Source organism: Taudactylus pleione, unplaced genomic scaffold, assembly GCF_031769625.1.
Source record: "Taudactylus pleione unplaced genomic scaffold, aTauple2 ptg000586l, whole genome shotgun sequence".
Taxonomy (NCBI): Eukaryota; Metazoa; Chordata; class Amphibia; order Anura; family Myobatrachidae; genus Taudactylus; species Taudactylus pleione.
Genome location: NW_028284988.1, coordinates 944,819 through 959,519, shown reverse-complemented (window position 1 = coordinate 959,519; position 14,701 = coordinate 944,819).

The following is a 14,701-nucleotide window of genomic DNA, read 5'->3' as shown; positions in this document are numbered from 1 at the left end:
CGTGCATCAACAAAGTAGTGCCAAGCGTGCACCTGTGTCATAAGTAAAGGGCCGGCTGGCTTGACCGTTAAAGGGTGCTGTAACCCCCGAAAGTACACTCCAGTCCAAACCAAAAAAAAATTATTTTCTGTGTTTGTGAATTGTGTGCGCAGTAGCCGCACGTGCATCAACAAAGTAGTGCCAAGCATGCGCCTGTGTCATAAGTAAAGGGCCGGCTGGCTTGACCGTTAAAGGGTGCTGTAACCCCCAAAGTACACTCCAGTCCAAACCAAAAAAAATATTATTTTCTGTGTTTGTGAATTGTGTGCGCAGTAGCCGCACGTGCATCAACAAAGTAGTGCCAAGCGTGCGCCTGTGTCATAAGTAAAGGGCCGGCTGGCTTGACCGTTAAAGGGTGCTGTAACCCCCGAAAGTACACTCCAGTCTAAACCAAAAAAAAATTATTTTCTGTGTTTGTGAATTGTGTGCGCAGTAGCCGCACGTGCATCAACAAAGTAGTGCCAAGCATGCGCCTGTGTCATAAGTAAAGGGCCGGATGGCTTGACCGTTAAAGGGTGCTGTAACCCCCGAAAGTACACTCCAGTCCAAACCAAAAAAAAATTATTTTCTGTGTTTGTGAATTGTGTGCGCAGTAGCCGCACGTGCATCAACAAAGTAGTGCCAAGCGTGCGCCTGTGTCATAAGTAAAGGGCCGGCTGGCTTGACCGTTAAGGGTGCTGTAACCCCCGAAAGTACACTCCAGTCCAAACCAAAAAAAAATTATTTTCTGTGTTTGTGAATTGTGTGCGCAGTAGCCGCACGTGCATCAACAAAGTAGTGCCAAGAGTGCGCCTGTGTCATAAGTAAAGGGCCGGCTGGCTTGACCGTTAAAGGGTGCTGTAACCCACAAAGTACACTCCAGTCCAAACCAAAAAAAAAATTATTTTCTGTGTTTAGCCGCACGTATATATCAAATCGATATAACATAAATGGAGGACCAAACTTTCTCCGATAAAAATAAAATAGAGAAAGATCAAGAACCACTTCCTCCTAGTGCTGAAGCTGCTGCCACTAGTCATGACATAGACGATAACAAGCCATCAACGTCGTCTGCCAAGGCCGATGCCCAATGTCATAGTAGAGGGCACATACAATCCCAAATGGCAAAGTTCAGGAAAATGACCTTGAAAAAGACATTTAAATCAGCTGAAGAGAAACGTAAACTTGCCAATATGCCATTTACGACACGGAGTGGCAAGGAACGGCTAAGGTCGATCCCTAGTATGTTCATGACTAGTGGTTCAGCTTCACATGACGATGGAAGCCCTCCTCCCACTAAAAAAATCAAAAGAGTTAAGCTGGCAAAAGCACAGCGAAGAACTGTGCTTTCTAAGAAGATATCACAAATCCCCAAGGAGAGTCCAAGTGTGGTGGTGGTTGCGATGCCTGACCTTCCCAGCACTGGACGTGAAGAGGTGGCTCTTTCCACCATTTGCACGCCCCCTGCAAGTGCTGAAAGGAGCACCCACAGTCCACTTGCTGATATGCAAATTGAAGATGTCACTGTTGAAGTACAACAGGATGAGGATACTGGTGTAGCTGGCGCTGAGGAGGAAGTTGGCGAGGAGGATTCTGATGGTGATGTGGTTTGTTTAAATCAGGCTCCGGGGGAGACAGTTGTTGTCCGTGGGATGAAAAAGCCCATCACGGTCATGCCTGGGCAGAAGACCAAACATTCCACCTCTTTGGTCTGGCAATATTTCTATCCAAATCCGGACAACAACTGTCTTGCCATATGTACCATATGTAAAGGTGAAATAAGTAGGGGTAGGGACGTCAACCACCTAGGAACATCCTCCCTTATACGGCACCTGCAGCGCGTTCATAAAAAGTTACTGTCAAGTTCAGAAACTTTGGCTAAGACCGTAAGCAGTCCAGGGACACCTAAATCCCGTTGTCCTGTTGTATCCAAGCGCCTGCAAACCACACCGTCAACTCCCTCCTCGTCAATTTCCTCCTTAGTCAGGATCGGAAGTAGTCCTGCAGGCCATGTCACTGGCATGACTGACTCTCCTATCCGGGATTCCTCTGGAGGATCCTGCATTGCTACGCCTACTGCTGCCGCTGCTGCTGTTGCTGCTGCTGGGAGTCGTTCATCATCCCAGAGAGGAAGTAGGAACACCACTACTTTTACTAAACAATTAACCCTCCAACAGTCCTTAGCGAGGAGGATGAAGTACGACAGCAGTCATCCTGAAGCAAAACGTATAACTGAGGCCTTGACTGCTATGTTGGTGTTAGACGTGCGTCCGGTATCCGCCATTAGTGCAGTGGGATTTAGACAATTGATGGAGGTAGTGTGTCCCCGGTTCCAAATCCCGTCTAGATTCCACTTCACTAGGCAGGCGATACCGAGACTGTACAGAAACGTCAGAAAAAGTGTCCTCAGTGTCCTGAAAAATGCCGTTGTACACAATGTCCACTTAACCACGGACATGTGGACAAGTGGAACAGGGCAGACTAAGGACTATATGACTGTGACAGCCCACTGGGTAGATGTATCACCTTACGCAGCAACAGCAGCAGCGTCACCAGTAGCAGCATCTCAGAAACGCCAGCTTGTTACAAGGCAGGCTACGCTGTGTATCACCGGTTTCAGTAAGAGGCACACCGCCGACAACCTCTTAGAGAAACTGAGGGAAATCATCGCCCAGTGGCTTACCCCACTTAGACTCTCCTGGGGATTTGTGATATCTGACAACGCCACCAATATTGTGCGGGCATTACATCTGGGCAAATTCCAGCACGTCCCATGTTTTGCTCACACAATAAACTTGGTGGTGCAGAATTTTCTGAAAAGCGACAGGGGCGTGCAGGAGACGCTTTGGGTGGCCCGTAAAATTTCTGGCCACTTTCGCCATTCAGCGACTGCGTGCCGAAGACTGGAGCGCCAGCAAACACTCTTGAACCTGCCCCGCCATCACCTGAAGCAAGAGGTTGTGACGCGGTGGAACTCAACCCTCTATATGCTTCAGAGGATGGAGGAGCAGCAAAAGGCCATACAAGCCTATACATCCACCTATGACATAGGCAAAGGAGGGGGTATGCACCTGACTCAAGCGCAGTGGAGAATGATTTCCGTGTTGTGCAAGGTTCTCCAGCCCTTCGAACTTGCCACACGTGAAGTCAGTTCAGACACAGCCAGCTTGAGTCAGGTCATTCCCCTCATCAGGCTTTTGCAGAAGCAGCTGGAGAAAGTGAAGGAGGAGCTAAGACGGAGCGATTCCGCTCGGCATGTGGGACTTGTGGATGAAGCCCTTCATTCGCTTTGCCAGGATTCCAGGGTGGTCAATCTGTTGAAATCAGACCACTACATTTTGGCCACCGTGCTTGATCCTAGGTTTAAAGCCTATGTGGTGTCTCTCTTTCCGGCCGACACAAGCCTGCAGAGGTGCAAAGACCTGCTGGTGAACACACTGTCAGCTGAAGCGGAACGTGACACGTCAACGGCTCCTTCTTCATTTTCTCCCGCAACTGGGGCTGCCAGGAAAAAACTTAGGTATCCTAAGCAACCCGCTGGCGGTGATGCAGGGCAGGCAGGACCAAGTTTGGACATCTGGTCCGGACTGAAGGACCTGGCAACAATTTCTGACATGTCTACTGTCACTGCATATGATACTGTCACCATTGACAGAATGGTGGAGGATTACATCGGTGACAGCATCCAAGTAGGCATGTCAGACAGTCCATACCTGTACTGGCAGGAAAAAGAGGCAATTTGGAGGCCCCTGTACAAGCTGGCTCTATTTTACCTGAGTTGCCCCCCCTCCAGTGTGTACTCCGAAAGAGTGTTTAGTGCAGCCGGGAACCTTGTCAGCGAAAGGCGTAGGAGGTTGCTTCCACAGAATGTGGAGAAGATGATGTTCATCAAAATGAATTATCAGCTCTTCCAGGCAGACCAGCCTCCAGAAGGTACAGAGGGACCTGTGGTGGTGGATTCAAGTGGGGACGAGTTAATACTTTGTGAGGATGAGGATGTACACACTGAAGAGGGTGAGGAATCGGTGGATGAGGAGGATGAGGATGACATCTTGCCTCCGTAGAGCCAGTTTGTGCAGGGACACATTAATTGCCAGCTTGTTTTGTGGGGGCCCAAACGAACCAATCATTTCAGCCACAGTTGTGTGGCAGACCCTGGCGCTGAAATGATTGATTTGTTAAAGTGTGCATGTCCTGTTTATACAACATAAGGGTGGGTGGGAGGGCCCAAGGACAATTCCATCTTGCACTTCTTTTTTTTCTTTGCATTATGTACAGTTTGGGGCCTAGTTTTTCTAACTGCCATCCTGTCTGCCACTGCAGTGTCACTCCTAGATGGGTCACGTGTTTGTGCCGCCCACTCGTGTCGCTTAGCATAGTCATCCAGCTACCTCGGTGCAACCTTTTGGACATGAAAACACTATTGTGAGGTGTGAGGTGTTCAGAATAGACTGGAAATGAGTGGAAATTAAGGTTATTGAGGTTAATAATAGCATAGGAGCAGAGAAACCAACAAATTCTGTGATTTTAGCTGTTTTTATGCTTTTTAAAAAAAAAATACAGATCCAAAACACAAAACCCAGAACCCAAAACACGGAAGGGTGGTTTTGGCAAAACCAATCCAGATCCAAAACACGAAGAAAGATCCAGATCCAAAACCAAAACACAAAACACGAAAAGTGGCCGGTGCACACCCCTACTTAGAATATAGTTTAGGAAAAACATTGTAAATGTAAGCAGCTACATAAGATCCTGGAATTGGGTCTGGCTCTTTAACAGAGCTATGTCCACTGTCACACATATAGCCGCACTTAGGGGCACATTCACTCCCGCGAGTAATTGAGGGGTGAAAGTCCCGCGGCGCGGAGATAAGCTATTCAATAGAATAGCTTTTTCTCCGCGGCAAAAAACAGGACTTCCACGCGAGAACACACCGATTCCGCGAGAACTGCGGAATCAGTGTGTTATTCTTGCTCGCGCGAGGCCGAATAGGGCGGCCTCACGCTGATTTTACCTCGCACCTACATGAGGTGCGAGGTAAAGTCAAACAGCAGGGACTCGCGCAAGGGGTCTCAGGGACACCTGCGTGTGGAATCCCCGCTAAATTAATCCCGTCCAGTGCACAAATTAGCCGCGGGGTAAGCCCCACGGCTAATTGAATTTGCCCCTTAGACATTTTTGCACACTGGGCACCCTGTCCTTAAGAATTATTCTTTAATTTCACCCAACATACTTATTTTTCTAGCATAAGGGAGGAGAGACTTTAGATTATTCAAACAGTGGCCAGTAACTGGTATATAATATAATACACAGAGAGTGTTGCAGTGACCTCTATTGTAATACAGAGAAAATGACGGCGGCCACCATATAGAGCAAGGAACATCATACTGACAGCCATATAATGCTGAGAATATTACTGTGACCACCATATACTGCAGAGAACATAACAGTATGAACAAATAAGAAAACTGCGCTAATATACAGACATAATGAATAGTTTATTAAATAGAAAATATAAAAAAATAAAAAATAAAAAACACCAAGGATAAATATTTAGTTGTCAAAAAATTATACCTATATGTAAATAGATGGTGGATGGACTTGGTGAACCACTAAAATTAACCACAAGAGTATCTGAGAATTATAATGAAAAAATATCAACAGTATTACAAAACACATATAAAGATGGCATATAGTGAACAATAAAAAGCACATAATGCACAATGAGTGTTATCTATATTGAATAGATTCACTAATAATTATAAAAAATGCAAATATTGCTGTATTGGAAGTTTATGGAGCAACAACCATTGTGTAAAAAAAAAAGTTCAGTAGTATCAGAAAAAGGTGTTTAACCACTTGATTGTTGATAACTTATTGTTGCACACTGTAACCGCAAGCCTGCAATAAGGGTATCCTTTTTAAGTGTCCACAATAATACGCTGTCTGTGATTTAGAATGTAGAGAGGTGGTTGGTGAATAGTAAAAGTCAAGGTGTCACCCCGTCGGGCGCATAATATAAAAATAAACTTTGAACACTGACCAACCTCAAAGTCACAGACGACAGCTGATGTGAACAGCGCGGCTTTCTATCCGGCTTGTAAGGTGGAGGCAGCTAGCCGGAGAAAAAGACAACCTCCGTGTCTCGGCTGTACGGATCAGGTGGTAAAACTCTCTGTTCGGCTGCAGGTGAAATAGTTAGCTGCTGAAAGGATGCAGGAATAATTAGATAGGTGGATAAGCGCGGCCGCGACTTATCAAAAATCTCTGTACTGATGGCTTATCTGATCTCTCCACATCAAATAAAGCTGTTACAGGGCAAAACAAATGTAGTAGATACGGGCAGCTACGCGTTTCATCCCCTCTCGGGACTTTTTCAAGAGAACATAACAGTGACAGCCATATAATGCAGATAATATTACGGTTCCCACCATATAATTCAGAGATCATAACAATAGCCACAAGATAATGCAGAGAGCATTACAGTGACCGCCATATACAGTAATGCAGAGAACTTCATAGTGACCAGCAAATAATGCAAAGAACATTTCAGTTTCAAGCATATAATGCAGAGAGCATCACAGTGATCGCCATATAATATGGAGAGCATTGCAGTGACCGCCATATAATACAGAGAGTATTACAGTGACTGCCATATAATACAAAGAGCATTGCAGTGACTACCGTATAATGCAGAGGTTTACAGTGACCAACATAAAGACTAGAACATTGCAATGACCTCTGAATAATACAGATAAGTTCACAGTGACCGCCAGATAAGGGGGCATCGCAGTGGCTGCCAGACAATGCAGAGAGGTTTGCAGTGACCGGCAGATCAGGGAGCATTGCAGTGATGTGCCATATAATGCAGAGAGGTTCCCAGTGACCGTCAGATCAGGGAGCATCACAGTGATGTGCCATATAATGAAGAGAGGTTCCCAGTGACCGTCAGATCAAGGAGCATCGCAGTGATGTGCCATATAATGCAGAGAGGTTCCCAGTGACCGTCAGATCAGGGAGCATCGCAGTGATGTGCCATATAATGCAGAAAGGTTCCCAGTGACCGTCAGATCAGGGAGCATCGCAGTGATATGCCATATAATGCAGAGAGGCCACAGTGACCGTCAGATCAGGGAGCGTCGCAGTGATGTGCCATATAATGCAGAGAGGTTCCCAGTGACAGTCAGATCAGGGAGTGTCACAGTGATGTACCATATAATGCAGAGAGGTTCCCAGTGGCCATCAGATCAGGGAACATCACAGTGATGTGCCATATAATGCAGAGAGGTTCCCAGTGACCGTCAGATCAGGGAGTGTCACAGTGATGTACCATATAATGCAGAGAGGTTCCCAGTGATCGTCAGATCAGGGAGCATCACAGTGATTTGCCATAAAATGCAGAGAGGTTCCCAGTGATCATCAGATCAGGGAGCGTGCAGGGACGTGCCATATAATGCAGAGAGGTTCCCAGTGGCGTCAGAACAGGGAGCATCGCAGTGGCTGCCAGATAATGCAGAGCATCGCACTAATCGCCATATAATGCAGAGACCAACAGAGACCCATTTATAACACAGATATTATGAATATCCTCTAACACACAATAATAATCCCCCCCATAAACACACATTATTACACCAACCCCAGCACAGACAGTATTAAAACACCTCCCCCCACAGAAAACAAAAAAAAGCAACTCCATCTCTCCCCATTACATAAGTATTCCATCCCCCACCCCCTCAAATATCATTTAAACATTTCATATCTCCACTGACACCTGTCTGGAAGGATCTGTCTGGTCCCTGCGGAGCTCCAGGTACAGGAAGAGATAAAAGAGATCAAATGGACTTGAGGTGGTGGAGACTTGGGGTGAGGGGGCGGGGTCTTGGGCAGGGGCAGGAGGAGGTGGATTAAAATAGCCAGGTAGGGCAGGAGAGGGGGCGGGCTACCTTGTAAGGGGGTGGGATAGGAACAAGTTTAGAATAGCCAGAGAGGGTAGAGGAGGGGGCGGAATCTTGCCCGGGACACTGGGGAGAGTGTTTTCAGTAGTGACAGAGAGGAGATAGCAGGTGTGGAGACTCAGGGGTGTCTCAAGCAGGGAGGGACTGACACAGACTTGTCTTAGGCAGGAAGCAGGTAAAGTACTGTACCAGTGCACCCTGCACAGCCACTGCTGTGGAGCAGACTCGGAACAGTGCTCAGTGTGCAGCTACAAGCTGCATGGATGTGACAGACAGCCGGGTAACAGGCAGAGAATGCTGCCCAACCGCTCAGATGATTCTATTGTCGGAGCAACTGCAGAGTACTTTCTGCCTGTCACCCGGCCATCAGTCATCCATGTGCCTGGCCCTCACTGAAGGAAAAGTGTACCAGCCCGGGGGGCATATGGCACCCTGCCCCCCGGCCCAGCCCGCCCCTGCCTGTAGGGATGAGTGGGTTCGGTTCCCTGAGAACTGAACCCACCTGAACTTTGGAGATCCGAGGCAGATCCAAGTCGGCTCGGATTCTACCGCCTGACTCGGATCTGAAAACGCGGCAAAATTTAATCATCCCGCTGTCGGATTCCGTGACCGCCGCCATTTTTCATACCGACTGTGGAGAGTAAATAGGGAGGGAGCTGGGACCTGTGCTGTGCTGATGCTGATGCTGTGCATAGGGCCTGGCTACTGTTGTCACTAAGGGGCTGGCTGTTGTCCTGTCCATAAGGGCTGGCAGGCTGTTGTCTATAGAGGGGATGGCTGTTGTCCTGTCCATTGGGCTGGCTGTCTGGCTGTTGTCCTGTCCATAGGGGCTGGCTGTTGTCCATAGAGGCTGGCTGTTCTGCTGTGTTGTCCAGGGTGTGCTCTGTCCTTCAGGGGTGCTCTTCACCCACCCCCAGTGTGAAAAAAAATGTAACAAATTTTTTTGTGTGCGCGTGTTAGCCACACCTGTCATCAGCATAGGTGTGCAGGGGTGCTGTGCTGCTGTCTGTCAAGGGGCTGCTGCCTCTTTCAGGGGTTCACCACCTGTGTGAACAAAACAAACCTTTTTTTGGTGTGTGCGTGTTAACCTGCCACACCACCAATGAAAAAATAAAAACAATTTTTTGGTTGTGTGCGTTAGCCGCAACTGAACTGCACTATAATTGCTTGGTGACGATGATGTAAGACGGCAGTGAGTATGGAGGACAGTCACATGACAGAAGAGTAGGATCCACATACCAGTCTTGTAGCTGCCTGCAGCAGTCGTGATGACGATGCAAGGCCGTCAACGTCATCTATGAAGGCCGATGCGCCAGGGCTTAAGTCAGGCCATGTAAAAAAAATCAACTTTTACCCTGATAAAGAAAAAAAAATTAGCTTTAGAGAAACAAAAAATTGGCAATATGCCATTCACTACACAAAGTGGCAAGGAAAGGATAAGGCATTGGCCTGTATTTATGACTGGTGGTTCTAATGATAATTTAAGCCAATGCTTGTAGGAGAGGTACACAAAAATTTAAATTGTTAAGACGAGTAAGACACCGGAACCAACTGAGTTCTCGGAAAAATCACAAATCCCCGAGGAGAGTCCAAGTGTGTCCGCAGTTGCCATGTGTGAGTCTGACCTTTCTAATACTGTACTTGAAGAGGATCCTCCTTCCACCATTTGTGTGCCTTCTGACATAGAAATCGAGGATGCTTCTGTGGAATTGCTCGAGGAGGATAAAGAGGATATTTATCTAGTTGGCAATAACAACAAGGATGATGAGGATGTTGATGATGATGAGGATGTTAATGGCGAGCATGTTTATGTAAAAACTGTAAATCAGGCAACAGTTGTTGCCCATGGTGGGAAAAATCCCATTGTTGCCATGCCTGGGCAAAGGACCAAATAATCCACTTCCATTGTGTGGATTTATTTCCACCCAAATCCGGACAACCTTAACCATCTTGGAACCTCCTCCCTGTTACGTCACATGCAGCGCATTCATCAAATTGGAAAGGGTATTTAAAATTCTAAAACTTTGGGGACATAAAAACAAACAAGAATCAGTCCAGTGTCACCTAGCTGCTCCCTTCTATCTGGATCCAAGCGTCTGCAATCTTCACCACCAACACCTGCATCATCATCACCATCCTCATTGGTGATTGGAAGTAGTCCTGCATCCAATTTCATAAGCATGACTGACTTCTCTCCTATTTGTGATTCCTCAGAAGGATCCTTGAGTGCTACACCTGTTGCTGCTGCTGGGGGTGGATCTTCATCCCAGAAAGGGATCAAGAAGACTACTACTAGTAATTTAAAAAAACTATTGACTATTAAACAGTCCTTTGATAGAGAACAGCAGATCACTGACACCATGACGGCTGTGCTAGTATTAGATGGTGAAATAATAAAAAATGAGGCTGATAGTGTGGAGGAAGTGCAAAAGGAGGATGAGAGGGAAATTTGTGTCCTATCTGACGCTAATGTGGATGTTAATGAGGAGGATGTGGTTTGCGTAAATCAGCCACCAGTGGCAGCAGTTCTTGCTAATGATAAAAAGAGAGCCAGAAAAGCAACGTCTTGAGTCTGGAATTATTTTAATCTTAATTCTGACAACAGTTGTGAAGGCGTCTGTTCCATTTGTAAAGCCAAAGTTAGCAGAGGAAGGGACGTAAACCATCTAGGCACCTCCTCCCTGTTACGTCATTTGCAGCGAGTTCATGCAATTTGTTTAACAAAATTATAATAATTTGTACTTAATAACAAGCAGTCCAGTATCAGCTACCAGCAGTTTGGACCAGCACATGCAATCTCCACCACTAACTGAAGGTAGTCCTTCCAAAAAATGTTTTGTGGGGGCCGAGACAAACCAAAGTGTCAGTTCTAGTCACTAAAGTGCTTGGTTTGTTAAACTGTGCATGTCCTTTTTAATATCCCACATAAGAGTGGGTGGAAGGGACAATTCCATCTTGCACCTCTTTTCTTTACATTTTGCTCAATTTGGGGCATTGCCGACTGACATTATTATAGTTTATTAAACTGCCATCCTGTCTGCCACTGCTGTGTGGCAATGTTTCATAGATGTCTGATATTTTTTAAACTGCCGTGCGTTTATGCCGCTGCTCTGTTGCTTACTTTAGCCAGCCAGCTCGCTGCAGCCTTTGGCCTATATCGGTGAAAAATAGTGAAATCAATATTGTGAGCTGTGAGGTGGTTAATAATGCATGGAAATGCCAGAAAATGATTGTTATTAAGGTTAATAATACTATAGGAACAAAAACAGGCCCAAATTATGTGGTTTAGCTGTTTATATAATTTTTTTGGAAAAAATACAGATCCGAAACCAAAAACAAAACACAAAACACCAAGGAAAAAGATCCAAAACCAGATCCAGATCCAAAACCAGGGGACATCCAGATCCAAAACCAAAACATGGGGGTCGGCGCACATCTCTAGTTAATAGGGCTGTTCGTTGTCTCGGGGCATCTGCTGGTGTGTACTGGAATTTTACTACACCTACAAACTAGAGATGTGCGGTTCGGTTCTCCAGAAATCCGAATCCACCTGAATTTTGTGAATCCGGGTAAATCCAAGTCGCAGTTCTAATCTCCTGAGGAGATCCGGGTAAATTAGGGTCGAGGTTCTGATCTTTTTGCTGTTCGGAATTCGGATTTTGCATCCAAATTTTGAATTTTGGATTGCATATATTACATGATTTTAGCTGTTTTTAAAACTTTTTATCTATTTTTTATTTAAAAAATCCAGTTCCAAAACTAGAGATGATCGGGTTCAGTTCCCTGAGAACCGAACCCACCTGAACTCCGGGGATCCGAGGCAGATACGAGTCGGCTCGGATTTTTCCGCCTGACTCGGATCTGAAAACGAGGCAAAACATCATCATCCCGCTGTCAGATTCTCGTGGGTTTTGGATTCTCTAAAGGTCCCGCGATTCGCTGAGATTTTTCACTCTGGCTGTGGAGAGTGAAGATGGAAAGAGCTGGGAGCTGTGCTGTGCTGTTGTTAATACTTGTTATTGTTAATTGCACGCTGACGCTGTGCATAGGGGCTGGCTACTGTTGTCCGTTAGCGGTGGCTGGCTGTTGTCGTGTCCATAGGGGCTGGCTGTCATTGTCTTGTCCATAGGGGCTGGCTGGCTGTTGTTGTCTTGTCCATAGGGGCTGGCTGTTGTCCTGTCCATAGAAGCTGGCTGTTGTCGTGTCCATAGGGGCTGGCTGTCATTGTCTTGTCCATAGGGGCTGGCTGGCTGTCGTTGTCTTGTCCATAGGGGCTGGCTGTCGTTGTCTTGACCATAGGGGCTGGCTGGCTGTCGTTGTCTTGTCCATAGGGGCTGGCTGTTGTCCTGTCCATAGAAGCTGGCTGGCTGCAGTGCTGTGTTGTCCAGGCGGTGCTCTGTCCTTTAAGGGTGCTCTTCACCCACCCCCCGTGTAAAAAAAAAAAATTATGTTAGCCACACTTGTCATCAGTGCAGGGGTGCTGTGCTGCTGTCTGTTGAGGGGCTGCTGCCATTTTTCAGGGGTTCACCCCAGTGTTAAAAAAACCCAAAAAACTATTTTTTGTGTGTGCGTGTTATCCACACCTGTGATCGGCGTAGGTGCGCATGGGGTGCTGTGCTGCTGTCTGTCAAGGGACTGCTGCCCGCCCCCCCCCAAAAAAACTAATTTTTTTAGTGTGCGTGTTAGCTACACCTGGCTGTCACTGTCATTGGCATAGCTGCGCAGGGGTGCTGTGCTGCTGTCTGTCAAGGGTTGCTGCCCAAAAAATAAATAAACAATTTTTTTGTGTGCATGTTAGCCACACCTGTGATCAGTGTAGGTGCGCAGGGGTGCTGTGCTCCTGTCTGTCAAAGGGCTGCTGCCCAAGAAATAAATAAAAAAAAAATTTGTGTGCGTGTTACCCACACCTATCATCGGCATAGGTGCGCAGGGGTGCTGTGCTCCTGTCTGTCAAAGGGCTGCTGCCAAAAAAAATAAATAATTTTGTGTGCATGTTAACCACCCCTGTCATCGGTGTAGCTGCGCAGGGGTGCTGTGCTGCTGTCTGTCAAGGGTTGCTGTCCAAAAAATAAATATACATATTTTTTGTGTGCATGATAGGCACACCTGTCATTGGTGTAGGTGTGCAGGGGTGTTGTGCTCCTGTCTGTCAAAGGTCTGCTGCCCAAGAAATAAATAAAAAACATTTTTGTGTGCATGTTAGCCACACCTGTCATTGGCATAGGTGCGCAAGGGTGCTGTGCTCCTGTCTGTCAAAGGGCTGCTGCCCAAAAAATAAATAAACAATTTTTTTTGTGTGCATGTTAGCCACACCCGTCATCGGTGTAGATGCGCAGGGGTGCTGTGCTGCTGTCTGTCAAGGGGCTGCTGCCTCTTTCAGGGGTTCACCCCCAGTGTACGTGTTAGCCACACCATCAGTGAAAAAAAAAATATATATTTTATTTTTTTAATTTTGATAAATATTTTTATTGCATTTTGTAAAACAAAACCAGTAATAAAAAATCTCTATTTTAAAAACAAACAAACATGAATATTGCAATGAAAACTTTTTTTTTTTAAGTTACTGGTTTATAAAAAGTTGTTTTTTCTAATCTTAAACATAGCAGAAATGTTATCCTAACAGCTTATAAAGTTATATGCTCTAAAAAACTAAAGCCTATATTTACAAACCTATATAGAGTGGACATCCTAAATTCTAAAACTGCTCTATTCAAAAACATAAACGAAAGCAAAGATTATAAGGGGTAAATTTTACCTTGGGTCGAGTTTGTGTGAGTTTGTGTGTTTTTGAAAACTCACTTGAGTTTAGGCATTTTTTTCATCTCGCAAATTTACTAAAGACAAACTCGAGTGAGTTTGAAGTGAGTTCTCTTTTTTCACTGTTAAAACTCATGTGAGTTTGCAAACTCGAAAAAACTCACCATCAGCCAAAATAGGAAGTACTTTAGCTGAAAAAGATGCAACTCGCAAATTTACTAATATTCGAGTTTCCAATCTTGTGTGAGATTGTGGGAAACTCACTGTGAAATAGAAGTTTTACACACTCACCTCCTGAGCTGCGAGTTTGGGTGAAACATACACAAATCATTGTGATTTGTGTATTTTTTTTTACTTGTTTAAGTAGTGTTAATTATTTAAAAAAAAATTAAGTGAGGTCCCCCCCAAAAACACTAACCAGCCCCGGACTTGCCAGCCTGTCCTTGTTCCTAAAATTACGGGGAACAAAACAAGTAGGGTTCCTCCGTAAATTAGGTACCAGCACCAGTCTGCAGGGCCAATCCTGGTTTTAATTATAGGGGTAAAAAAATTGTGTAAGGGTACCCCTAAAATTAAAACCAGCACTGGACCCTTTCTAGTGGGGGGCTGATGCCACAGCCAGGGGTGCCCTTTCACCGGGCCCCCAGCTGCAGCATCAGCCCTGTCCACTAGTCAGCCCAGGCCAGGGATCCCTGGGGAGTTGGGGACCCCTAGAATAAAGGGGACCCCATCTCCAGGGCACCCCTGGCTTAGGCTGATAGCCCGGGGCTATCCCCGCCACCCCTGGGCGGGTTGATAGTGTAGGTGTAGTGTTAAAAATTAAATTAACAACATTGTCTTTACAGTACAACTGCAGGTCCCAGCAAGCCTCCCCCGCATGCTGGTACTTGGAGAACCACAAGTACCAGAATGCAGGGCAGTAAGGGGCCACTGGTACCTGTAGTTCACCTGTAAAGAAATGTGTAAAA